We start from the raw sequence: 27,883 nt of genomic DNA on the forward strand, positions 1-27,883 counted from the left end.
CCAAGGTGCCCCTGTGATTGTTTCCATGCATGTCATCTCACGATGTCGACCACGTGACGATAAGTCCTACACGTCATACTCCTTCCCCAACCTAAAGAAATTATTGAATCATCGATAAAGTCCAAACGAAACCAACATCATTTTTGACCCCAACTAAATGAAATGTTGACAGGACAAAAGAGCTTTTAAGCATCACGGGATCCACATGTAAGTCAATTTGCCGACTCAATGGCTGGTTCGATGAGATGCACAATTGATTAGGGGGTCCCACCTGACAATTCTTTTCAAAAGTTACAGTTAAAAAATCATTTCATTTTTTATTTCATATATATATATATATATATATATATATATATTTATCCTAAAGTTGTTTTCTAGATTTGTTTTCCCAATTTCGTACAATAATCCATCAAGAAACTTAGGGCGGAGTGGTAAAAAACTTTGACATATGTTATTGGCGTGATCCGCGTGACATATGAGGCCTGTGTCGTCGGATCTCGAAGAAAAGAGTGGCTGGGATCAGATCTATGAGGGCAATCCGTGGGAGGGGCAAGTTGACCAATGAGGAGGTAGGAACCCCCCCCCTCCCCCCCGCCCTTGCTTTGTTTATGTTGTGTAGTGCAAAAGACACGCAGGTATCATCCGTCCGTCCACGGTTCCCACCCGTCCTATCAAAGCATGTGCAAATGCGGGAGGCATCGCGAAATATTTCCCGCTCGAGTCAGAAGAGCGAAAGAAAGGAGGCATCGTGAAATATTTCCCACTCAAGTCAGAAGAGAGAAGGGAGGAGGCCGAAATTTTTGCGCGGTTCCAGACTTTGAATTGAAATGAAATGAAAAGAGAACATCTAACCTAGACACCCACCCCCAACCCCCACCCACACCCTGAGACTACCCACAGTGGGAGTAACATAGATGGTGACATAACACATATCTAGGCAAAATAGATAATGTGATAAGTAATTAATGAAGAAAGAGAGTCATGTGGTAACACAACTAGTTACTCTCTCGGTTTCTTTTTAGTCTGCATATAAGATTTAGCTACCCACTATGGAGATAGTAATATAGACTAGTAACATATCCTTGAGGTACTCCCGGTACTCCAAGTTTAGAAACAACATTCATAAATGTTTTAAAAAATTCTAAAAAAACGTGAATGTTCATAAGAAATGTAACCACAACCTCTAAAAATTTCAGGTCCAAACTCGTAATGTACATTAAGAAACAAAAATGTGAAATCTGACATGAATAATGTAAAAAAGACAAAATCAACATTGACACTATTCACATCTGGATTTCACATTTTTGTTTCTCAATGTACATTTCGAGTTTAGACCTGAAATTTTTCAAGGGTTGTAAGCACACTCCTTGCGAACATTTACATTATTTTTCGGAATTTTTGGAAACATTTAAGATTTGTTTTTTAACTTGAAGTACCGGGAGTACCCCAAGTATGGGAGTACCAGATATTTTCACTTCCCATTGTAGCTAGTCTGAGCCCAAGCCCACTCTCTGTCTGTTTCTTCTCCTCTCCCGATTCCCACCCACATCGCCGCCGCCGCCTCACCCACCGGCCACCTCGTCGCCGTGCTACCCACAGCCGCCCACCCTCCCTGCCCTCCCCTCACCACCTTCTCTCCCTTGGCGGAAGGATCCCCTTCGACTCCCGTCGCCATTCCTGACGACCCCGAAATCTCCTCTGCTCGAGTTCAGATCCGCACCACTCCAACCTACAGGCGATGGCGTCGGCGAGGCTGGCCCCGAACGGCGTGGGGGCGGCGCTGGCGGGGGACACGAACCTCAAGCCCGTCGCGCACATCTTCGCCGGACAACTCAGCTACCTCCGCGGCACCTTCGTGCAGCTCGTCGAGTAGGACGGAGATGCTCCTCCACAGTCGCTGCTGCACCGGGAGAGGAGGAGTTGGCGGCCACTCCTCCCGACGACGAGATGCGTGGCTGGCTGCTCCCCCTCTCTCGCCCATCTCCTCCTCACCGCCGACCTCGGCCCCTGCAAGCTCCACCCTCCAACGCAGGGAGTAAGTCCTCTGCTCTCTTCTCCTCCCTTCCTTCAGGTTCGTTTCCTCCCTGAAGCACAAATGCGACAACTTTAGGTTCGGTTCAGGTGCAAGGGCACCAATTCCAGTGGTTTATTGGTCTAGACATCGTGGTCGCATCTTTCCGTCAAGGCATTGCAGCTAGGCGAGTTGATTATTGTGGTCATGTGGTAGCCATGGACCATAGCTAACTAGATTTGCGGTAATGCTTATATTGCTATATATATGATGATGATTTCATGATTGTTCATCTGATTCTGAACCCCTCCAGTTCCAATGGCTCTGAATATTTGTTATCTTGTCTTCTGTATGCTCGTGTGCTTTGTTGCTACTGTTGTTTTGTTGTGCACACAGAAATTCACACTAAAAACAGTACTCCCTCCATCCGGAATTACTTGTGGCTAAATGGATGTATCCAGAACTAAAATACGTGTAGATACATCCATTTCTCCGACAAGTATTTCCGGATGGAGGGAGTACTACTTCGCTTATTATCTTCGTTCGCTGCAATGATAGTTTTCTCGTTAACCTGAGACACACTATGATGATAATATGTCCTTTCAGAACTATGTAAACTGAGCAGCTTTGGTATCATTTTTAAGAATTTTTTACGCTTCAGTGAGTAGTTTGTTTGCTTCTTTTCCGCAGACAATGTTTTTTGTCTGGCCTGATGGCTGCAATGATGGACATCTCGTTAACCTGAGACCTACTATGAGGATAATATACCCATTCAAAACTATGTACTGAGCAGCTTTGCTATCAGCTGCCCTTCTTGTTGAGAAACTTTCACAGTACAAATTACATGTTTGCTTATTCCACGTCAAACAAATTATGTGCTTCTTACACTGGTTAGTTGCCTAGCTGCAATGATGCTCTTCTTGTTAACCTGAGGCCAGCTATGAGGATAATATGTATCCATTCAAAATTATAAATCTATACGAAGCCTTGGTTATCCTGATTGGATTTAACAGGATGAGGGTTATTTATTTTTTTGGTTGTGTTTCTGTTTCAGATCTAAAATTGTTATGAAATTTGGAGGCTGCAGTGATGTTTTGCTCGTTAACCTGAGTTGTACTTACTAATGAAGACGAACTCAAACCATTCAAAACTATTAAACTGAGCGCATCCACTTAGACTCTTGCTTAGAAAAGAAACTTCCTTTTGCTATGTTCTTGTTCTGCCTCTGATCTTAATTTGTTATGAAATTTGGAGGCTGCAGTGATGCCTTTCTCGTTAACCTGAGACGTGCTCACTAATGCAGAACATTCAAAATTATTAAACTTAGTGCCTCCACTTCTACTTTTGCTTAGAAGAGACCCATTTTTTGCTGTGTTCCCTTTCTGTTTATGATCTTTTTTTACGAAATATAGAGGGTGTGGTGATATGTTTCTCTTTGACCTGACCTTTTTGATCTGTTGCTTCCCTGTTTCTGATCTAAGTTTGTTACAAAATCTGCTGGCTGCGGTGATGTTTTTCTCGTTAACTTGAGATGTGCTTACTGATGAAGACAAACTCAAACCATTCAAAAGTATTAAACTGAGCGCCTCCATTTCTATTGTTGCTTAAGGAAAAAGAATTATTTTGCTCTGGCCCTTTTCTGTTTCTGATCTAAGTTTGTTTCTACATTTGGAGGCTGCGGTGATGTTTTTCTCGTTAACCTGATGTATGTGCTTACTAGTGAAGACAAGCTCAAACCATTCAAAATTATTAAACTGAGCACCTGTCTTCTAGGCATAGCCGGTCCCAAGCCCGGGTAAAGGAGGAGGGTTGTGATAGGCTTGGCGAGCCAACGTAAAAACTAGCCAGTCCCATAGGTATGAAACCGATTTGAGCGAGAGTAGTACTAGGATGGGTGACCTCCTGGGAAGTCCTTGTGAAAGAGTTTCATATCTAAGGGTTGTGATAGGCTTGGCGAGCCAACGTAAAAACTAGCCAGTCTTTTGGGTATGAAACCCATTTGCGCGAGAGTAGTACTAGGATGGGTGACCTCCTGGGAAGTCCTCGTGAAAGGGTTTCATATCTAGCCTACCCCAACTTGTTTGGGATCAAAGGCTTCGTAAGTAAGTAAGTAAGCACCTCCACTTCTACTCTTGCTTATTTGGCTTCAAGTTCATTTTCGCAAGTTCCGCTTTAGTATTTGGTTAGGCACTTGTAATCCCGCCAGTTTTTCTCCTCTGGTTGTTTGGTTCTAAAAGCCACCTGCACTGTTGGATATGGTATCCCTGGTTACTATTTTAGTATTGCAGTAGCTAGGACCTCGTTAAAGTTCATGTGGAGGCATCTTGTTTGTCAATGCATAGTTTTCTTTGCTATCTATCTGTTTGTGCTTTATTTTTGGGATTTGAGGCTGTAGTGATGGTCTGTTGTGATAATTAGTGTCACTGTTTCTCTTCTGCTCTGTGTGTCCACGGCCATCATGCCGTGGTAATGTCCACAGCCATCGTGCCGTGGTAAGTTCGCCATGGCAATTTCTAGTTTTTTTGGGCTGTGGTGGTGCTCACCGTTTGAGTGGATTTAGCCCCTGAGATCTAATTTAGGTGTGTTTTTATCAATTAGTGGAAACTAGACTTGGAACTCGTATTTACTGTTACATCTGCTTGTTTTCAATTTATTGCCTATGATTGATGAACATAGTCGACGTTCTCTGATTTGTTTTGGTCTACTTGCATGTGAAAGCTGCATACCAAGCATTTTCTCTGTTAGACATGTCTCACATTATGCTCCACTGCATCGTTTGCTTTTACTAATTCTCCACACAAATGATTATTTTGGATGGACTCCAAAGTGTGATCCAGTTTCTAGTTTGATCTCTTCTTTTTGTTATGTATAAAACATGATCCAAAGTGTTTTAGATTGCCTCATGGTTTTGGCTTCTTTGTTGCCCTATTATTTGTTTGAGCTTATTATCTATGGAAGAACCTTTTTGATTGCTGAGTGCACAAGCTCTTCTAAAGCTTTGTTTCCTATGACTCTTGCCCTTTTACAGCAATTTTATTTTCGGAATTACTATACTATAGATACTTCATGCTATGAAAATCCTACCTCTTTGTTTTATCAAAACTAAGTGGTTATTTTAGATTTATTATGTAGCTTGTAAACAAAAAACTACTTCTGCCTTGGACTTTTCTTCTGACCCTGCCTCTTTTGCATTGTAAAATCTACTCCCTCCGTCCCATAATATAAGATCGTTTTACAAGCTAAAGCAGCTTGCAGAACAATCTTATAATATGGGACGGAGGGAGTAGTTTTCAAACATCATTCCGTGAGAAAGGTGATATTTTTCTTGTCTTTTGGAACTACTTGCGCACTTATCTAATATTTTTGTTTTCCTTGCAGCCTTAACACTTGTATGTAAGCGTGGAGAGAGTTTGATGGTGATCAGGGGGTGGTAGTACATTTGTAGCTGTAGCCAACACTTGGTTTTGTATTTGGCACAAGTGGAGAGGTGCGTCGATGACCCGTTGATATTCAGTTGCTGGGCATCGTCCCCGTCATGGCATCCGTCTTCCAGCACACCAACGAGGTCATCCATCCACCCATCCATCTAGCTAACACTGAACCATATGCATGTATGGTGTGCATGCTTGACTGATGCTTGATGTCGTGTATATGTGCAGTGGTCGTCGCAGACGATATTGATGAGGGCATGCTTTCTGGTGCTTCTGCTTGCGGCCAGACATGTGGTACGTACCTGCACCCGCGCGCTCCCTTTCTTCAATTGTCACGATGACCGGCGCTGATCGCCTGCTGTCCTACGCGCGAAAAACACCAAATGCTACTTAGGAGTACATACCAGGGTACGTCGTGCAGCTAGCTATTGTGACCTTAAGTTCACTGAACCCGCATTCTTGACACATCAGCTAAACAGCTGAATGACTGAACCTGTAGCCTATAGGTGCTGGCTTGAGAAATCAAGCGCCCTAAAGGCCGTCTAGTGCAACTACTACTGATCTTTTATGCTAGCTATAGAGGAATACTGGTGTAACTCTCAATGTCATACTAATTTCGTCCCTCGACTCTGACAAAAAAAAGGGAAAATTTGGGAATTAAATTCACACAATTAAATTTGAGAAATCTCATCTTTATTCTCTACTTCTGTAGCTAAATTTTGTTTCGAGGGAGCTGATTTCTTTCCAGATGAAAATTAGGAACAATAAGGGTTTCGAGCCATACATTTAACAGCCAGTGCTGGTGGCAATCCTGTCTAACCAAGTTCATTCTTAACTGCTTCTGCTACGGGTTGGTGAGTTGGTGTATGCTGAAACTTACACATATTTTTTCATTGTTTGAACCTAAAATCAAATCTGCATTCTTGCTGTATGACTGAATCCATGCGTGCTGGCTTCAGAAATTAAGCTTGCCAAGTCCATAATTGTGCAACTGCTACTGCTACTGCTTGATCTATATATGCTAGCTATACATATAGGAATAGCGTTGCGCCTCTCAAGGCAAACTAATTTTGGTGCCTCGACAAAATGGTCTTGACAAAGAAAATTAAGAAATTCACACAATTCAAGTACTTGTTCAACCTGCAAAGTTTGCAAAGTCTGAACTTTGCTCTATACTTCTGCAGTCACATATTCTTTCAGCACTGACCTCTTTCCAAATGAAATATTAGCTGGGGACAGTAAAGGTCTTGAGCACTTGAGTACCCAGTGCTGGTAACAACCCTGTTTCACTCTGCTTTCGCTCTGGAACTGACAGATAACGTCCCATTTCCAGAACCTAAAATTAAATCATCTACTCCTTTCAGTTGTTGAGTCTACCTCAGTTCATTCTTAGTAGTAAAGTTCTTGATAGCCGGTGCTGGTGGCAACCCTGCCCATCTCACTTCATTCTGGACTGCTTTTGCCATTGGGTTGTCTATGCTGAAACTGATACAAAATTTCCTATTTCTAGATCCTAAAATCAGATCTGTTTCTTCTTTTTCAATCACTGATTCTCAGTTCTGCAGTAATACTTGTTCATCTGATATTATGCGTGCGTGTGTATGTGCAGAGCATGAGATGGCCAAAGTTTTTCTGGATCTCAGTGTGTGCTCCCTTGGCGTCCGTCATCGTATCCACCCTGCTCGTCTTCCTGTTCAAAGCGCAGAACCATGCCATCAGCATCGTAGGAGAACAACAAAGACTGAGCTTCCGCCGCAGATTAGGTCACTTAAATGTGGCTTGAATTACCCCTCGTGGGACAAACTGCTCTTCGATCTGACATATCTTGGACTTGCCATGAAGACCGGCCTTGCCTCGTCACCGGAATCATCTCCCCTACAGTATGCTATATATGACCTCACACCATAGTGAAACAATACCCTATGCTTCAAATTATATTTGAGTAGGTGCCACTGATAATCTGATGCGTGCCCTGAATTTCACTCTGACAGGAAGGAGTAGCAGTCGGTATTTGCTTCAATCAAGGACTACCAGGTGGATGGCAACAAAGAGATGATGGCCACTGGGTTGATGAGCATTGTGGGCTCATCTCCAGGAGAGGTGCGTCGATGACCCGTTGATATTCAGTTGCTGAAGAAGGAAAGATGGTGGCGAGTAGCAAGACGAAATCATTCACGGCTTAGTTAGTTTGTCATGGTGTCAGAATAGCTGAGTTGCTGTCGTGTTCAATTTTTGTTGTGGAACATATCTCTCGCAGTTGGTAGTCTTGACTTTTTGTTCATCACAATCCTTATTCGTCCATTGCCATATAACTCTTTTATACTGTTATGCTGCTGGAAATTTTAGCCAGAAAATGGCCCAGACTTGAGTGTGTTCATATTGCAATGGTATTACTCAAAAGGGAATAAAATACTTGAGTGTGTTCATATTGCAATGGTATTACTCAAAAAGAGAACGAGACTAATTAAAACTTCTCGTTAACTTACTAATGAGCTTAAATTGTTGACCGTGGTGAAAAAGATAAATTATCCACACCACATATTTTCATCGAGTGCAGATACAAATGAAGAATGTGCACTTCCAGAATCCACTAGTAACACCATTACTCTGTTCTGTAACTGCACTTCTAACTGCATTCGAATCCCTACCCTACAGCAGCCACTGATATTTGCATTTGATGGAATGAAGCTGTTATACTTTCACTGACAGAATTTTCAGACTCTAGCACTGGTTCAGACTGCATATAATAGATCAACTCTTGAACATGATGCAACTGCACTGAAGTTTTGCACACATGACCCCGAACCCATCTCTCTCCACAAACGAAGCATAATCCCTTGGCTCGTCGGTACTGACGGAGTGCTGACCACTTGCCTTCAGTCTGAACATGCTTTGGTTGTTCCTGGAGCTTTGTGACTTTAGTAGGCTTGGATTTCGGCAGCAGAGGTAAGGGAAGTGGCGTAGCTCTCCTGCTGCCACTCGAATTCATCGGTATCAATCCTTTTCCCAGATCCTCATGAAGTAAAGCCAGGTCATAGGCTGTGTCAAAATCCTTCGGCTTCTGCAAACGCCCGGTTTCGGGCCATCCAGGAAACGAGCGTGTAATGCAACAAATCTGGCACATCCTCATACGCTGACGACTGATCATACGACTCAGAGAATCGCTCAACATAAACCTCCACCATGGATGTCTGAGCTATGCGGAATAACTTGCAAATGAGAGACCGATGTAAAGTTCGTGTTTGATAAATCTGTCGTTCGAGACAAACCTGGTAGGCTCAGAAATGTCTCTGTGTCGTAGGTATTGTTCAAGGACCAGGACGGCCATCTCCTCGACGGATAGCAATAAGTGAAATCTGCAGGAGGCCCAGATCACGAGGAAAATGGACGATTCTGGCTGGAGACGAGGGAGGAGTGGAGGGGAGGGGAGGGTGCAGACCAGTGGCGAGGGGAGAGGTGGGTGGCGGAGGCGAGGGGAGAGATGGGCGGCGGAAGGAAGGGGAGGACGGGGCAGCGGAAGAGGGATCTGGATCGGGGAGAGGAGTGGGGGCGGGGAGGGATCTGGATTGGCTAGGGTTCACGCGCGTGTGAGAGAGAGGCTGCACTGGGTTGGATCGACGGATGGATTGATGTATGGTTGGATGGATGGACGGATGTTTGCCACGTCACCGATCCATGCCACAACGAATTCCACCAATCAGAATTCAGCCTATGTTTCTCTTATAGTTTTTATCCTCTTATTTAGGGCAAACATTCAACATATTAACCACTTATAGTTTGTTAAAATGAAATAATATTGTGCACATGTGTGTATCTTGTGATGACAAACAATGTTGATCTGGGGAGTTCTCATTTTCATTCCACAAAATACCTGTTTTCTATTTTTCGAGTGCTCGAAATGATTTTTTTGTGAAGGACCTACCATACATCTATTGCAAAATTGGACCAAATCATTTTTCTAAAATATTAGACAATGTTTAATGCAGAATAGACCAAATAGTTGGGTGTCAAAAGTTTTGATCCACCTCTCGTGAAAAAGACAAATTTCCGTCGATTCAGCTGGAAGCGGGTCAAGTTTGAACTGCAGCTGCCTCATAGTTTGTTCTTTATTTTTTTTCAAAAATCATTTCTAATTACAAAAGTATCTATTTAATCAAAGAAACACTAGAATATTTCCAAGATTCAATAACTAGCTAAGAACAGTCAAGCCCGCCGTTTTCGACCGCATGTTGAAACGGGCATAAAGAATTAAAAGAATCAAAAAATTGGAAAACCTTCGCATTGTGTCATCATATGTGACCAAGTTACCAGGAAAAATAATAAACTTGTAATACGTAAATTATTTTAAAAAAATGTTCTCAGAAATGAGCTATCATGCGTGAAGATTCATGGCTTTCAAGTCAAATGATCAATCTTATGGCCACATTCATGGCATAGTTTGTTCAAATGATCTCATATTATGCACAATGATGCATCTTGGAATTCCAAACAATGTTGCCTAAGTGAGTTTTCATTTTCTTTGGACGGAAAATTTATTTTCCATTTTTCGAGTGCCCGAAAAGAGGTTTTTTGTGAAGGACCTACCATATATTTGTTGCAAAATTGTACAAAATCAATTTTATAAAATACTAGTACATATTTAATGCACAATTTACCAAATAGTTGGATGTAAAAAGTTTTGATCCACCTCTCGTGAAAAAGACAAATTTCCGCCGATTCAGTTGGAAGCGGGTCAAATTTGAACTGTAGCTACCTCATAGTTTGCTCTTTATTTTTTTCCAAAAATCATTTATAGGTACATAAGTATCTATTTAATTAGAGAAACACCAAAAAAAATTCAAGATTCAACCACTAGCTAGGAACGGTCATGCCCGCTGTTTTGACCCCATTTTGAAACGGGCATAAAAAATTTAAAAAAAATCAAAAAAATGGAAAACCTTCGCATTGTGTCATCATATGTGACCAAGTTACCAGGAAAAATAACAAACTTGTAATACGACAATTATTTTAAAAAAGTGTCATCAGAAATTAGCTATCATGCGTGAAGATTCGTGGCTTTCAAGCCAAATGATCAATCTTATGGCCACATTCATGGCACAGTTTGTTCAAATGATCCCATATTGTGCACAAGGGTGCATCTTGGAATTCCAAACAATGTTGCCTAAGGGAGTTTTCATTTTCTTTGCACAGAAAATTCATTTTCCATTTTCCAAGTGCCCGAAAGAAGTTTTTTTGTGAAGGACCTACCATATATTTGTTGCAAAATTGGACCAAATCAATTTTCAAAAATACTAGGCCATATTTAATGAACAATTGACCAAATGTTTGGGTGTCAAAAGTTTTGATCCACCTCTGATGAAAAAGACAAATTTCTGATGATTCAGTAGGAAGCGGGTCAAATTTGAACTGCAGCTGCCTCATAGGTTGCTATTTATTTTTTTCCAAAAATCATTTATAGGTACATAAGTATATATTTAATCAGAGAAACACCAAAAAAATTCCAAGATTCGACCACTAGCTAGGAATGGTCATTCCCGCCGTTTTGACCGCATTTTGAAAAGGGCATAAATTTTTTAGAAAAATTCAAAATATTGGAAAACCTTCGCATTGTGTCATTATATGTGACCAAGTTACCAGGAAAAATAATAAACTTGTAATACGGCAATTCTTTTAAAAAAGTGTTCTCAGAAATGAGCTATCATCTCTGAAGATTCATGGCTTTCAAGCCAAATGATCAATCTTATGGCCACATTCATGGCATAGTTTGTTCAAATGATCTCATAATGTGCACAAGGGTGCATATTGGAATGGCAAACAATGTTGCCTAAGGGAGTTTTTATTTTCTTTGGACGAAAAATCAATTTTCCATTTTTCGAGTGCCCAAAATGAGTTTTTTTTGTGAAGGACCTACCGTATATTTGTTGCAAAATGGGACCAGGTAATTTTTATAATATATTAGGCCATATTTAATGTAAAATTGACAAAATGGTTGGTCGTCAAAAGTACCTATACACCTCTGGTGAAAAAGACAAATTTCCGCCGATTCAGTAGGAAGCGGGTCAAATTTGAAATACAGCTGCCTCATAGTTTGCTCTTTATTTTTTACAAAAAATATTTATAGGTACATAAGTATCTATTTAATCAGAAATAAATGGTTTGGTGGCGATATGTTGAGGTTTGGATGGTGTCCCAGGGCCCCAACTCCAAAGCGCGTAGACTCGCATGCCCGCCGCGTGGTCACCACGTGACCATGGTGTTGCCACCCGTTCCGGGCGGCCTAGGCATGTCTAGTGGGTTGGGCACTCCCCTGATAGATGTCAGGAAGGAGAAGGCAATAGAAGAATCTCACGAGGAGACTGAACTGAGCTCAAACATGAATTAGCACCCAAGTGTTTGATTAGTGGTACGGGAAATGCGCTTGGCCAATGGGCTTGAGTTTTGGCTGAGGATGATCATCTACTAAGGACACTATCTTGGAAAATTTGCAGCTAAAATGGAGGATCCTAGGTGTCACTTGCTTTGCAACATACCACACTGGACAGAAATATGAATGTTGAAGCCACACTCACATGTATTGTTAGATGGGGCTCAAATTTTGTGGAGAGCTATGATTTGGGAATATAGAAGATGTGGCAAAAATTTAGCTCATTAGGATATGCCTAGCTAGTACTTCGTTCACAACAGTTCGAGTTGAACAATTTTTTTGGAAATTTGCCGAGGAAGATTTACTAGGCAAATGGAGTTGAATATTGTCATGAGGCAATGATTTGGATAGTAAATAATGCCCAATTATTTTGGAAATTTTTGGAATAACAGAAATATAGGTTGCTTCACAGCCTAGGGCAAAAATTGACACATGGACATGACACATAGGCAAAACTGATGAGATGGCGCCTAGTCATCACAACCCACCACAATTTACAAGGCTATGATCATCTATATTGGTCGTTAACAACTAGAGATAAGGCAGCGGACCAGCGCTGTTTGCTTTATGACCATTTCGTGTAAGGAAATTACGACCTTTCTGACCAAAATGGTCGCAATGGTTTAGGGTTTGGAGCCCCCTGAACAGATTTTGACCAATTGGTCTCAAATGGTCATAGATCTATGACCAATTCTTCCAGGGTCACTGACAGAAGGTCACTAGTTGACATATGTCTTGTACCCTACCTCGTGGCCGCCTTGGAGACCCCCTGACTTGTTCCCGACGCCAAAACCTCTTATATATATACAGAAACCCCCAAAACATAACCTAGACCGGGAGTTCCGCCGCCGCAAGCCTCTGTAGCCACCAAAAACCAATCGGGACCCTGTTCCGGCACCCTGCCGAAGGGGGGAACCCTCACCGGTGGCCATCTTCATCATCCCGACGCTCTCCATGACGAGGAAGGGGTAGTTCACCCTCGGGGCTGAGGGTACGTACCAGTAGCTATGTGTTTGATCTCTCTCTCTCTCTCTCTCTCTCGTGTTCTTGATTCGGCACGATCTTGATGTATCGCGAGCTTTGCTATTATAGTTGGTTCTTATGATGTTTCTCCCCCTCTACTCTCTTGTAATGGATTGAGTTTTCCCTTTGAAGTTATCTTATCGGATTGAGTCTTTAAGGATTTGAGAACACTTTATGTACGTCTTGCATGTGCTTATCTGTGGTGACAATGGGATATTCACGTGATCTACTTGATGTATGTTTTGGTGATCAACTTGCGGGTTCAGTGACCTTGTGAACTTATGCATAGGGGTTGGCACACGTTTTCGTCTTGACTCTCCGGTAGAAACTTTGGGGCACTCTTTGAAGTTCTTTGTGTTGGTTGAATAGATGAATCTAAGATTGTGTGATGCATATCGTATAATCATACCCACGGATACTTGAAGTGACATTGGAGTATCTAGGTGACATTAGGGTTTTGGTTGATTTGTGTCTTAAGGTGTTATTCTAGTACGAACTCTATGATAGATCGAACAGAAAGAATAGCTTCATGTTATTTTACTACGGACTCTTGAATAGATCGATCAGAAAGGATAACTTTGAGGTGGTTTCGTACCCTACAATAATCTCTTCATTTGTTCTCCGCTATTAGTGATTTTGGAGTGACTATTTGTTGCATGTTGAGGGATAGTTATATGATCCAATTATGTTATTATTGTTGAGAGAACTTGCACTAGTGAAAGTATGAACCCTAGGCCTTGTTTCCTAGCATTGGAATACCGTTTGTGCTAACTTAATACTCTAGATGCATGCTGGATAGCGGTCGATGTGTGGAGTAATAGTAGTAGATGCAGAATCGTTTCGGTCTACTTGTCATGGATGTGATGCTGGATAACATTTTTTTCGCGAAATACGGTGGCCCGTCTAGTGGGTCCCCGCTGTCAGGTGGAGGAATAATTATTCTGCGTGTAATAAGGAGGCACTTCCTTGCTGCGGCTGTGGACCCAGCTGTCAGCCTCTCCACGTACAGTACTCTTCCGATGGAAGTCGGTCATTGACCACATTGACCACGCCGCGCCGAGAGCACCAAGGCGGTGGACGACGGCGAGGCCTAGGAAGGGGACGACGCGGAGCCAGGGAAGACGCGGCAGTGGATGCCCACGCAGAGAGGAGTACGAGGGTTCACTGGTTCGGCTGCGGTGTGAGGCTGTCGTCGCCGTAGATTAACAGGGTGTGTGGGTGAGTAGAGGGATGACCTGGCCAGCGATGGGAGTAGTAGGGGCGGTGAGGCCTCCGCGGCATCACAGCCGGCCACGGGAGGTAGGAGCATGCGGCCCGACCGACGCTGCTTTGGGCGGCTGGAGCAAGAAGACCAGAGGTTGAAGAAGCACTACGCCGTTGGATAGACATCGTACGGTCACTGGAGCTAGAATCGTTCATATTGACTAAGTTGACAAAGCACTCTGTCCCCGTCAACTTAGTAGGCCCACAAGTCAGCCTCCCACCAAGGTGGGTCCCAACTAGCAGGGGGAGTATTCATTTTTTGTGCGTAATAAGGAGGCACTTCCGGTGGGTCCGAGTTGACAGCGGGGGGAACGTTTTTTTTTCGCGAAATACGATGGCCCATCCGGTGGGTCCCATCAGTAAGGGGAAACAATTTTTTCGCCAAATACGGTGGCCCGTCCGGTGGGTCCCTGCTGTCAGGTGGAGGAATAATTATTTTCCGCGTAATAAGGAGGCACTTGCTTGCGGCTGCCATGGACCCAGCTGTCAGCCTCTCCACGACAGTACTCTTCCGATGGAAGTTGTTCCTTGACCAAGTTGACCATGCCACGCCGAGAGCACCAGGGTGGTGGACGATGGCGAGTCTTAGGAAGGGGACGACGCGGAGCCGGGGAAGACGCTGCAGTGGATGCCCACGTGGAGAGGAGTATGAGGGTTCACTGGTTCGGTTGCGGTGTGAGGCTGCCGTCGCCGCAGAATAACAAGGGGTGTGGGTGAGTAGAGGGATGCCCTGGCCAGCGGTGGGAGTAGTAGGGGGCGGTGAGGCCTGCACGGGAGGCGGGAGCAGGCGGTCCCGCCAGCGCTGGATTTGGCGGCTGGAGCAAGAAGATCAGAGATTGAAGAAACATGACAGCCGTTGGATTGACATCCAATGGTTATGTCTACTAGAATCATTTGTTGACGTATATAATAACTAAAAAAATCTTGCATACACGTCAACTTAATAGGCCCATAAGTCAGACCATTCCCTCTTTTTTTAATAATTTATATATAGCTCACTTCGACTTCTTATGCAATTTATTGCAGTCCGTTTTTTGGTTGGCCAGGGCCAATTTCGCATATTTCTATGGGTTCCAAACTATTTTTAATACCGAAATGTCGAGCCAGATTTAAAGTACTTTGAAGATATATTTAAATTAGGTTAATGCCCAGTGAAATAGGAATATGAAAATGTGAAAAAATTCAGAAATTATAAAGTAATTGCCAATTTGTCATCTATTTTTATATTTAAAACCAATTTAATATTACTTTCAAGATTTCCAAACATCTTGAAAGAGTTGCAGCCCATTAGGGCGTAGAAAAATAAATAGGCCTGGATTGGGCATTCTTCAGAAAAAATAAACTAGACTCATTTTCACAAAGAAAAAATAGCTGGGCTGGTCACATGGTGAACATAAAATATAAGCCTGGGCTAGACGGGCCACAACCCAGTTCAAACCCTGCTCCGTCTCAACAATAACAAAAAAAATACTGCTCGAGCAGCTACGTCCTAGGTGTCAGCCGATCTTGTGTTGTTCTCTTGTCTATTGACTATAAACACTCACAATGTCGTGGGTCCCAGATGTTAGGAAAACACTAGGAGGAAGCATTTTATTTTTCCATACGCTAACATGGTGGGCCCGTACTGTCATCCTCACCATGTACTTCTGCCGATTCCTGTTGTTTGTTGACCATGTTGACAACGCGAGAGGGTGGCGCCACGGCGAGTGCACCGAAGCGCGCGGAGGACGACGACGAGGCCTCGGACGTCGGCGTTAACGATTTAGGAGACGATGGGGCGGCGATGCGTGCACCGAGGCGCAGCCAGCCATGGGAGGTGGAAGCAGGCGGCCCCATTGGCGCTAGTTTGGTTTTGGCGGCTGGAGGAAGACAGGACTGAAGAAACACAACATACTGTAAAAGCAGCAGGAGTACTTAACAACCTTAACTGAAACCAGTAGGGGCACTTAACAACCATAGCTAAACGCAGTATGAGTACTTATACAGGTTCAACCGTACAAAGCACGCCTCGAACAGTGCTACTTTGCCTACAGTTAACCAAGGGTGAGGCCGCCAAGCCCCAGGACAAGGCCCAGGCGCCACCCCGTGTATCCACAACCTTCTGAAAGCGGCTTCATCTCGCAATGTGGTCAATAAACAGGATATTCGCTTTAGAGCCATGAAAAAGCAGGAACATAATCTTCTGTCCAATTCTCCAAGATGGACGGGCCTTCATTATTTGAGACCACCCATGAATAAGTATCTTTTCACCTCCAAGGGGAATGGAGTAGGTCGACATAAACATCATGTTGTGACGAAGCGCAAGTCTGAGCCGACCATGGTCAGGCATCTGTATAGGAACAATAGAACTGGGCAGTTTCTGTTTCAAGAAGATCATAACTGTAAAACTGTGTATAAGCAATAGTTTATGAACAACATATATAACAGAAAATAGCTCGTACCATAAGTTTCTCGACACAGTTGGACCTGTTCAACGAGTGCAACAGTGGCACACATATCCCACGTGGCCTTCCACCATTGAAACACCCCACAAGGACCTCAAGACGATCAATAAAGTGTAGGAACATGTGGATGTCGTCCCAGTCAACTTCAGTGCCATCAGTAACAGCCGAGTTGTTACAGAATAACAAACGAGCAGCCTGCTTAACTCTGAAAAAACCTACACGTGCCACCAATTATAAGAAAATATTAGTTATAAGTAGCATCTTCGTGAGAGATTCATTGCTACTTCTAAAGTTAAATTGTGATCAGTTAGACAGAATAGGTGGATCAAGAAGTAATCGAGGCAACAAGCAAGAACCAGATACAAAACTAACATGGATGAACAATTGGAACGATGTCAGGGTGGAAGATCGCAGTGAAGATGAGACCGGATTCTCCTATTTCCATCAACATTCGTGCGCCAACTTTCAGTTCGTAACACTTGAGAAAGTTTATCCATGTTCGGCCATAAAAAAAGCAGCGATCTTCTTGGTTCATGAACCCAACTCGGAACTTATATCCATGGCTTGTCTTCACTGTGACCATTAAACTGGTGTATTCAGTTATGGCAAGGCCGAGCATCTTGAGTACATGTGTTCTGGCAGATCAAATAATGCACTGCAGGAAAAATAATATGAGAACACAATGTATTCCCTAACCAAATCTAGAAATAACTTCCTCCTTCACGTCAGTGTTGACCATCGTACTGGTAGTACCTTTTATCCAAATAGACCAATCCAAATTTCCAAATTAGTCGATAGCATGTTAAAAAAAACCCACCCTCCCGGATAGAAAAGAGGATTCTAGGAACATACTGTGCGCGTTTTAAAATCCTATGTTAGGATGAGAAGGAACAAGTGCGGCGTCTCGCTGAGGGCGCAGAAACCTGTAGGGTCCTCACACTTTGGGCACTGCAAATGAAACACAATAGATTCAGTAGGAAGAAAAATGCATCAACGACGGCGGCTGGCATCCTAGGATTACCCGCGACCAAGGGCCTTGGATTTATCGGGGATGGATGAAGAATTCGTACATGGTTTCCATGAGAAAACCCTATGCAATCGCCAAGAGGGGTTTTTCTCTGAACAAGCAGACAAGAGAGAAGGGGATTCAAGCCCAGTGAAATATTGCCGCTTCGTCCGTCCAGCTTACTGCTAAAGCTGGAAGGGGGGGGTTGTGATTTGACGGCTCATTGGGCATTACTGCGGCGCTACGACCGGGGTGTGTCTACCGTGCAGTTGTGCACTCTAATTTGTGCATATGGCACGTGGACCCCGTTGCCGGATGCCCCACATATCAGCGAAAGGAAGTAGAAAGACAGGAGTAACTAGTTACACAAAAATATATTTTTGACAGAGAGATACTCCCCTTGTAAAGAAATATACAAATCTTTTATATCACAACTTTATACATAAGAAAAATCAAGGGGAATATATATAACATATATAATTATAAAAAACAGAGTTGTTTTTAACACAATATAGATGAGTTGGTGATGATAGTGTGCCTGCCATCCTGCAATATAGGCCGTCCGATTTATATCTGACGGATAGGAAGGAAACTATGGCAATTTTGCAAAAAGGTACCCACACACCTATCCACATTTGCAAATAAGGCCTTCCCTCGTTCATCCTTTTCTCTCACAAGATAAAATACTAATACAAATGCATCTTGATGTTACGTGCAACGCATGGGCATTATGGGGGTTCAGCTGAGAATATGATACTCATACAGGCTCACGGTTCTGGACTTTGGGCCACAGGCCCACCCTGCATGTTTGGGGCCCATGTGTGCTACCTCAACGCTTTTCATATTGCAAGCGATCGGTTCGGCGCTGGTTTTAGACGCTGTCGTAAGGCGAATACACAAAATTGAATAAAGCATGGCGGCTGTTGGAATGAAATCGAATGACAGTTCCTAACCAGCAAAGAGAGTTGCAATTCTATCAACGATGTACCATGTGATAAATAATACCGTCGTATTACTTATACACACATGACACTTGTTTCACCATGCCAGATTATTACATCAAAATCTCTCATAGGATAGATCAGTTCGACAGTTGCGTGCTGCTACTGAAGAATTTCAAAGTTGATTTGGACCAGCTCTCCTTGCCGAGAAAGTTCGATTTTGAGATCATCCCCTACCGCAAGATATGATTTATATTTGAACCTTGACCATCCTTTGTACTTACAATATATTGAGCAGGTTCATTCACACCAAGGCTGAGCATGGTAAGAGAAACTTGGCCGCTGTCGCCCGGATTGCTGAACAACTCCCTCGTTGCTCTAGGAATTCTCTGTTTGCAAACAAGAAGACATACCCAAACAGTTAGATCAACACAATGAATCATGCGAAACAACATGGAAAGAAAAAAGAACGAAATACTTGGGCGGCCAATGCTTACCAAGAAGGTGGACATGTCGGTTTTTGTAAGGACTTTGGTATATGAAGTGCGAACTGCAGCCCAGTCTGTCGCCAGTGCAACTGCTCATTCGGTTGCCGCTGCACGGGCCGGAGCAGATGCAAGTGCAAGTGTTGGTGCAGGTGCCGAAGCCGCCGCTGCTGCCGGAGATGGTGCTCCTTGTAGAGCTGGTGCCGGTGTCGGAGCAGATGCAGGTGTCGATGCCCGATCCTCTAGTAGATCAGCCTGATCCGCTGACGCGGTCGGTGCCCAATCCTCAGCTGGATCAAACTGAGCTGCTGCCACTGCCAGTGCTAGAGCAACTGCTGGTGCTCGATCTGTTGCTGAAGGTGGTACCAATTTGTGAGACAGCGACGATCGTGTCTGGTCTGCTATGATCAGCTTTCTAACTTGACTAGGCTTCGTGACCGTAATCCAATTTTTTTCTTCATTTCTTTTAAACGCGAGATGGACTAATTGTGGAGTTTTTGTTAAACCAAACTGAAGTTCATCATAGGGATTCAGCTTGTACTCAGAAAACAGACTGATCCAATTTTTTCCAGTAATATAAGTGATGGACAATGCCTTCATTACTAACACGACATAAGAAGTGAAACCTGCAAAAATAGCCATCATAGAGCAAACCAAACGGTTTATTCTGTGATGAATGTCACATGGCAAAACCTGCATCGTAAAATTGCAGGAAAAGAAAGAAAACATGAAATTAAATCAATAAGATTTAGACAGTAAATCAATAAGATTTACTTGATGTGACATGAGTGAATCCTTACCAGGAAATCACTATGTTAAAGTACTAAACAGAAGATTGATCGTCCAACTACGGGTGGCATGCAGGGCCCCGCCTACTCCCACAAGCAGGACAGTCCAAAGGTCGTGACAAATCGTATGGATCGAACATCCATGGGACTGGAAATCCTGGTGGGTGTGATAAACCCTGCAATGCATACAGATATTGGAGTGTAACCATAATTGATAAACCATCCTCATAAAAAGATAATCTAGATACTTCAAAATATACAGACTGAATTAAGTGGACAGACATTAACATAGACTGTTCTCAGGACTGACCAGACACCAAAAGCGGTAGTAATAATAAACAATACATGGTTCACAAACACAAATCAAGTACTGAACAATAGTACTTACTACAGACAAGCAAAGTTACACTAATTAAACTCTGCAGACTATTTCTTGCCACCGACCTACGGGATGAACTGTAACGCCCCGTGACCGATGTGCCAGGTGTCCTCCAGTTATTCGTTGTTGTTGCCTTGTCATTGCTTGCGTGTCATGCATTGCATATCATGTCATCATGTGCATTTCATTTGCATATATGTTCGTCTCATGCATCCAAGCTTTTTCCCTGTTGCCCGTTTTGCATTCCGGCGTTCCGTTCTCCTCCGGTGGTCATTTCTACCTTTCTTTCATGTGTGGGGATTAAACATTTCCGGATTGGACTGAGACTTGCCAAGCGGCCTTGGTTTACTACCGGTAGACCGCCTGTCAAGTTTCGAACCATTTGGACTTCGTTTGATACTCCAACGGTTAACGGAGGGACCGAGAAGGCCTCGTGTGTGTTGCAGCCCAACACCCTTCCAATTTGACCCAAAAACCCACCTAAACCCTCTCCATCATCTAGAGCGTTCGATCACGATCGCATGGCCGAAAACCGCACCTCATTTGGACTCTCCTAGCTCCCTCTACCTATATATATGTGCTCCCCTCCGAAATTTTCGCGCAGTCCAAACCCTAGCCTTCCTCTACCTCGCGCCCGGACGAAATCTCCTCCGCGCCGGACAATGTCCGTGCCACCACCGCCACCTCACCCGGACCAATCCGGAGCCGCCACGTCGCATCCTCCGCCGCCCGAACCAACCGGCGAGCTCCACCTCAGCCGGCCGCCTCCCTCTCCACCGCGCGGCCCGTGGGGCCCAGATCCGACCCGCGCGGGCTTGGTCGTTGCCGCCAGCCGCCCGACTCTCCTCCCGCCCGAGCCCGCGGCTCCTCCCTTTGACCGCCGTCGGAAGCCGCCACGTCGCCGCCTCTTCCTCCGCGCCGGCTCGCCGCCGACCCGCTCGCCGCCGACCCGCTCGCCGATCCGCGCCGTCGCCGCAGTGGCGCCCTGCCCCGCCGTCCGCCGCCTCGCCTCGTCGGTGCATCACCGGATCCGGCCGCCCCTCTCCCTCGACTCCGGCGCCCTGACGAACTCCGGTCCAGCGAACCTCGGCATCCGCGCCCTGCTACAGTAACCGCCCGGATCTGATCTGGATCTGAGATCCGCGGGTTGACTTTTTCGTCCCTAACCCTAATATTTTGCTCCTGTTCATCGCATCGTAACTTTGTATCCGTAGCTCCGATTCATGCATATAGAATATCAAAATGTTCGACTCAAAGCGTACATCATTTCATCTCATTGCATCATTTTCATTTGAGTTCATCTTGATGCCCGAAATGCTGTTAGAAGAGTGCTACTTGAGTTAATTGTCAGATATCCTGCTCAAGTGTTAATTGTATCTTCTTCATGGACTCGTTCTTCTTCCTTGCGGGATTTCAGGCAAGATGATCATACCCTCGAAATCACTTCTATCTTTGCTTGCTAGTTGCCATGCCTGTGCTGCGATACCTACCACTTGCTTATCATGCCTCCCATATTATTGAACCAAGCCTCTAACCCACCTTGGCCTAGCAAACCGTTGTTTGGCTATGTTACCGCTTGCTCAGCCCCTCTTATAGCGTTGTTAGTTGCAGGTGAAGATTGAAGTTTGTTCCTTGTTGGAACGTGGAGAGTTGTTCCTTGTTGGAACATGTTTACTTGTTGGGATATCACATTATATCTTATTTAATTAATGCATCTATATACTTGGTAAAGGGTGGAAGGCTCGGCCTTATGCCTGGTGTTTTGTTCCACTCTTGCCGCCCTAGTTTCCGTCATATCGGTGTTATGTTCCCGGATTTTGCGTTCCTTACGCGGTTGGGTAATAATGGGAACCCCTTGACAGTTCGCCTTGAGTAAAGCTCTTCCAGCAATGCCCAACATTGGTTTTACCGTTCGCCACCTAGCCTTTTCTTTTCCCTTGGGGGTCGCGCGCCCAAGGGTCATCATTATTTTACTCCCTCGGGCCAGTGCTCCTCTGAGTGTTGGTCCAAACTAGAGTCCTGTGCAGCGCCCCCTCGGGGAAACTCGAGGTTTGGTTTTAGTTGTATGGAGAGCTCATCTGAGTGTGCCCTGAGAACGAGATATGTGCAGCTCCTATCGGGATTTGTCGGCACATTCAGGAGGTGTTGCTGGTTTAGTTTTACCCTGTCGAAATGTCTTGTAGAACCGGGATACCGAGTCTGATCGGAACGTCTCGGGAGGAGGTCTATTCCTTCGTTGACCATGAGAGCTTGTGATGGGCTAAGTTGGGACACCCCTGCAGGGATTTGAACTTTCGAAAGCCGTGCCCGCGGTTATGGGCAGATGGGAATTTGTTAATGTTCGGTTGTAGATAACTTGAACCTTAACTTAATTAAAATGAATCAACCACGTGTGTAACCGTGATGGTCTCTTTCTAGCGGAGTCCGGGAAGTGAACACGGTGTTGGAGTTATCCTTGACGTAGGTTATTTTAGGATCACTTCTTGATCATACTCGACCGTGCTGTGCTTTCTCTTCTCACTCTCATTTGCGTATGTTAGCCACCATATATGCTAGTCGCTTGCTGCAGCTCCACCTCATACCTTTACCTTACCCATAAGCTTAAATAGTCTTGATCGCGAGGGTGCGAGATTGCTGAGTCCCCGTGGCTCACAGATACTTCCAAAACCAGTTTGCAGGTGCCGTTGCGTCCGTGCAGATGACGCAACCAAGCTCAGGAGGAGCTCGTTGAAGATCTTGTCCTTTGTCTTGCTTCGTTCTAGTTGATCAGTAGTGGAGCCCAGTTGGGGTCGATCGGGGACCTTTGTCGCACGTGGGGTTCTTCTTTTATTTTGGTTCCATAGTCGGACCTTGATTGTATTTGGATGATGTAATGCTTTATTCATGTATTTGTGTGAAGTGGCGATTGTAAGCCAACTATGTATCTCTTTCCCTTATGTATTACATGGGTTGTGTGAAGATTGCCTCACTTGCGACATTGCTTTGAATGCGGTTATGCCTCTAAGTCGTGCTTCGACACGTGGGAGATATAGCTGCATCGAGGGCATTACAAGTTGGTATCAGAGCCTTCCCCGACCTTAGGAGCCCCATTGCTTGATCGTTTTTAGCAGCCGAGTTGTGTCTAGAAAAATGTTTTGAGTCATTTAGGATTATATATCGGAGAGTTTAGGAATTCTTTTTACTCCCCAGTCTCCTCATCGCTCTGGTAAGGCATCCTGATGTAGAGTTTTGACTCTTCTCTTCTCAAATTTCACTAATTTCTTTTTAGGATCATGCGGGTATCTTGGAATCGTTCCGATGGTTTTGTGATGAGAACATGGTCTTGGTGCCTCCTGTTAGGGGTTTTGTGGAAGTGTCCCGGGGAGTTGAGCTCCGAGGTGTTGTCGTCATAATTTTATCGTTGCAGTTCTGGAATACCTGAGTTTAGTACGCCGACATCGAAAATCTCTTTTATGCAGTTCGTTGGTGAGATAACCTTGACGCCACCCAGTACTGGGCGGGAGTTCGGGAGTATTGCCATAACTCGTATAACGGATGCTTTTCAAAGGTTGAGGTAGACGAATTCCGAAGGTTTCTTGGTTATGTGTTGAAGGATGGATACAACTGGATGTAGGATTTGCTAGTTTTGGGTGAGATATTATACTTCCCCTGTATCCCCAACACCTGATTGCATAACTGGGAAAATTTTGGGAGTTTCATAAGTGGGAATTCAAGTAGCTCTTAGGAAATCTTTCCGACAGATGTATGATTTGAAATTGGGGTTCGACGTCTAGTGGTCCGCCTATTCACGGTCGATTTTATAGTGGTCTCGTTGTGTCTTAAAGAGTCCTTGGCTATGCCGACTCGGGGACGCTTCGTATGTCATGTGCACTGCCTTGTACATGATGGTGCTGTATGATCGAGCCCGTGTAGGCCCCACCACGAAAACTTCAGAGGAAATCTCTATCATATGTTTGTTCCGGCTTATTCCGCAAGCCAATCCTTTGTTTTGCTTTTGAGTTGTGGTATTCGAGTTGCTTCGAAGTCAAATGTTGATTCCATACCTTTTCCAAGTGGTGTTCTCATATTCCTATGTGAATACAAATCCTTCTCGATCATCGAATTTTTCATTTCAATTTCTTTTCAACGGCGTGTTTCTCTTCAAGTGGATCCGATCAATTCAACATTCACAAGATCAATTATCATTTCTTCTCAACGGTGCTTGTTTCATCCGTTCCAAGTGGTCTTTGTTTTTCCCACCCACCCACCCTTCTTCTTCGAGGACTCAGATTTCTTATTCAAGTATCCTTTTATTGATGGGAAGCTTCTCCATTCCTTTTACGTCAATATTCTTATCCGGTGATTCTCAAGAAGATGCTAACGAAGCTTCAAGTTCGTCACTCTTCACTCATTTTCCTTCTCTGGTGGATTCAATTCAAGCTTTTGGTGTTGATCATATCCTTTTCCTCGTTTCAGAAGTTTTATCATACCGGTGCACCTCATAATCATCCACTCTTCACCATTCATTTGTTCCGGTGTGTTCAAGATATCTTGAGTCTGTTATTCCATTCAAGCCTTTTAATCTTACCGGTGCATCCTCTCTTTTAAATCTTTTCAATGGTGCTTCTTTTCAGTGGGCCCTAACCCACAGGTTTCTTCCCAGGATCTTACCTGACTCTTCTAATTTCTACCGGAGTTATTCTCAAATCCATTTCAAAGTTTGATGTAAAAATGATTCATCATTTGTCATATGTATTTGTCCAAGATCTTTCAAATTCTTTTCATCATTGGTTCAACTTTTCTATTCTTCTCTATTCCAGAGTGTCTCAACAATTCATGATGGTGTTTCTCGTCGTAATTCTCAGATTTTGAAGACCGAAGAAGAGTTTCTTTTAAATCTTGCTCCATTCTCTTCAAGATTCGTGGTTCTAGTTCGAGACCATCCTCTCATAATCGTTTTCGAATGTGAGATTTCTTTTCAACTATCCGGAGCAATTCAGGAGTCTTTTCAGTTTGATTCTCTGGAGGCCATCATATCAGAATTATTCATTCCAGCTTTCAGCTCTCATACTCCAAATCTTACTGGTGCATCATTCAAGTATTCTCTTATCAGCTCGTGATCACTTCGTTCTCATGTATCTAAATTCTCTCAAGCATTTTCGTTCATTCGCAAATTCTTCCCGGTGATTCATTATCTTTTATTCGTTATTTCAATTCTACCGGTGGTTCGTTGAAGACCTTCCCAAGTTTGCGCTATATCTCTCTTAATCCTTTCTACGAGAATAAGTAGTGTGCCAAATCCATTGTTTGTCATCAATTTAATTGATGAAGGACGAGCATAATATAATTCTTATTCTTGTTTCATCGAGTTTTGTTCAATTCCTGTTTTTTCCGGAGTGGTTCATCATACTTATTCTGGGTTTCAAGTGCTCTTGTTTCTTTTCCGGAGTTTAAATCTCTCTCAATTATTTTATCATAGTGGTTCATCATACTCCAAATTTTTTCCGGAGTCAAATTTTCGCGCAGTCCAAACCCTAGCCTTCCTCTACCTCGCGCCCGGACGAAATCTCCTCCGCGCCGGACAATGTCCGCGCCACTGCCGCCACCTCACCCGGACCAATCCGGAGCCGCCACGTCGCCTCCTCCACCGCCCGAACCAACCGGCGAGCTCCACCTCAGCCGACCGCCTCCCTCTCCACCGCGCGGCCCGCGGGGCCCAGATCCGACCCGCGCGGGCCCGGTCGCCGCCGCCAGCCGCCCGGCTCTCCTCCCGCCCGAGCCCGCGCCTCCTCCCGCCGGCCGCATCGGAAGCCGCCATGTCGCCGCCTCTTCCTCCGCGCCGCGCCTCCGCGCCGGCTCGCCGCTGACCCGCTCGCCGATCCGCGCCGCCGCCGCCGTGGTGCCCTGCCCCGCCGTCCGCCGCCTCGCCTCGCCGGTGCATCACCGGATCCGGCCGCCCCTCTCCCTCGACTCTGGCGCCCTGACGAACTCCGGCCCGGCGAACCTCGGCATCCGCGCCCTGCTACAGTAACCGCCCGGATCCGATCTGGATCTGAGATCCGCGGGTTGACTTTTTCGTCCCTAACCCTAATATTTTGCTCCTGTTCATTGCATCGTAACTTTGTATCCGTAGCTTCGATTCATGCATATAGAATATCAAAATGTTCGACTCAGAGCGTACATCATTTCATCTCATTGCATCATTTTCATTTGAGTTCATCTTGATGCCCGAAATGCTGTTAGAAGAGTGCTACTTGAGTTAATTGTCAGATTTGCTGCTCCATTTAGCTATTTGTCATTTTTGCCATGATTATTGTGTGCATGATATGCCCATGAGCTCTACATATGTTTTGTTAAGGGTTTTGCCATCTTTCCAAAGGTGCAACACATGTATTTTTGTGATGTGTGTGGTGACTAGCACAAGCTTGCCAAGTGAGGCACTTGGTAATGTTGATTTCAGGGACTTAGCATTTCCACCAAGTCCTTGACCTGTTTATCTCGTTATGCCATATGTTCATGTTGTTTCCTAGTGATCCGTGCCTCTTTTGAGGATGATCAGTAAGGATGTTTTGTTAATATTGTAGTGCTCTATCCATCCATGCTTTTGTTTGCAATTACGGAGCACCCTAGCTTGAGTCAATCGAGCTCTACTTTTGCTATTTCGTGAATCTGGGCAGATTGTCTACTTGTTAGTGATTTTACCGAGGATGTTGTAGTTGAACCGTGCATGCTATGTTATTTTTCTTGCCATGTCTAGTTTGTATTTTGTGTATTCTTGATGGGTTTATGCTTAGATTGTCATGCCTTGCTCTGTAGTGAGTGCCTCATGCTCGTAAACATGCCTACTTAATATCTGTTTCAGTATGCTCCAGTTTTCACTAAGTCTGTGATCTGATTATGTTTTTGCCATGTTCACATGCTTGCAATTGTATTTTCTGATCCCTTTTGGCTCAAGGTCACTAAGGGACTTTTGTTAAGCTCTTTGAGTAGCTCCATGCCATGCTTTACTTTGCCATGTTCAGGTCCTATAGCATATTGTTTTCATGCTCCAAAGTGTGCTACCTGATCTGTAATTCCAGACAAGTGTTAATTTCACTGTCTGAAATCTGTTTACCATATGCATTTTTGCCATGTTTGTTTGAACCTTTTAATGGATGAATTGGCCGTAGCTCAGTGCTAGACTTTTGTTAAGCATCATGAATGGATTCCTGCCATGTATTTTGTTGCCATGTTTGAGTGCTGTAGCATGTTCATCTTGTTGCATTTAGTTGGCTACTTGCTGTAAATCGCAGATCGGTGTCATATTTGAATTGCTTGCCATTTCCAAACCGTAACTCCGTTTCCGGTGATCTTTATATCGTTTTCAAGTGATTTCATCTCATCTTTCCAGTGGCACACTTGGATTTCCAAGTTGAGGCCAGGTTCATGCATTCCTTGTCAAATCATGCATATGCATCGCATACCGCGTCTCGCATATCATACCATGTTCATGTGTTGGTTGTTTACTATGTCGTGTGCTTCTTTCCGGTGTTTGCTTCTTCGGGTTGGTTCCGGTAACGTCGCATTTGTGAGGACCCGTTCGTCTACGTCCGTTTATCTTCTTCATGGACTCGTTCTTCTTCCTTGCAGGATCTCAGGCAAGATGATCGTACCCTCAAAATCACTTCTATCTTTGCTTGCTAGTTGCTCGCTCTTTTGCCATGCCTGTG

At 44.3% G+C, this 27,883-nt stretch overlaps 1 long non-coding RNA gene across 5 annotated transcripts; it reads left to right on the forward strand.

Moving 5' to 3' along the window:
- Window positions 1-1,497: 1,497 nt before the first annotated feature.
- LOC119356767 lies at window positions 1,498-7,770 on the forward strand. 5 transcript variants are annotated; one of them, XR_005172031.1, is made up of 6 exons: window positions 1,503-2,035; window positions 5,390-5,576; window positions 5,671-5,736; window positions 6,155-6,296; window positions 7,052-7,322; window positions 7,434-7,770. It is a non-coding gene; the product is annotated as an uncharacterized LOC119356767 (long non-coding RNA). The 5 variants fall into 5 exon arrangements; XR_005172032.1 differs by having other exon boundaries at window positions 1,504-2,035; window positions 6,191-6,296; XR_005172029.1 differs by having other exon boundaries at window positions 1,498-2,035; window positions 5,671-6,296.
- Window positions 7,771-27,883: the final 20,113 nt, after the last annotated feature.

This window comes from Triticum dicoccoides, chromosome 2A (genome assembly GCF_002162155.2).
Source record: "Triticum dicoccoides isolate Atlit2015 ecotype Zavitan chromosome 2A, WEW_v2.0, whole genome shotgun sequence".
NCBI classification, from domain to species: Eukaryota; Viridiplantae; Streptophyta; class Magnoliopsida; order Poales; family Poaceae; genus Triticum; species Triticum dicoccoides.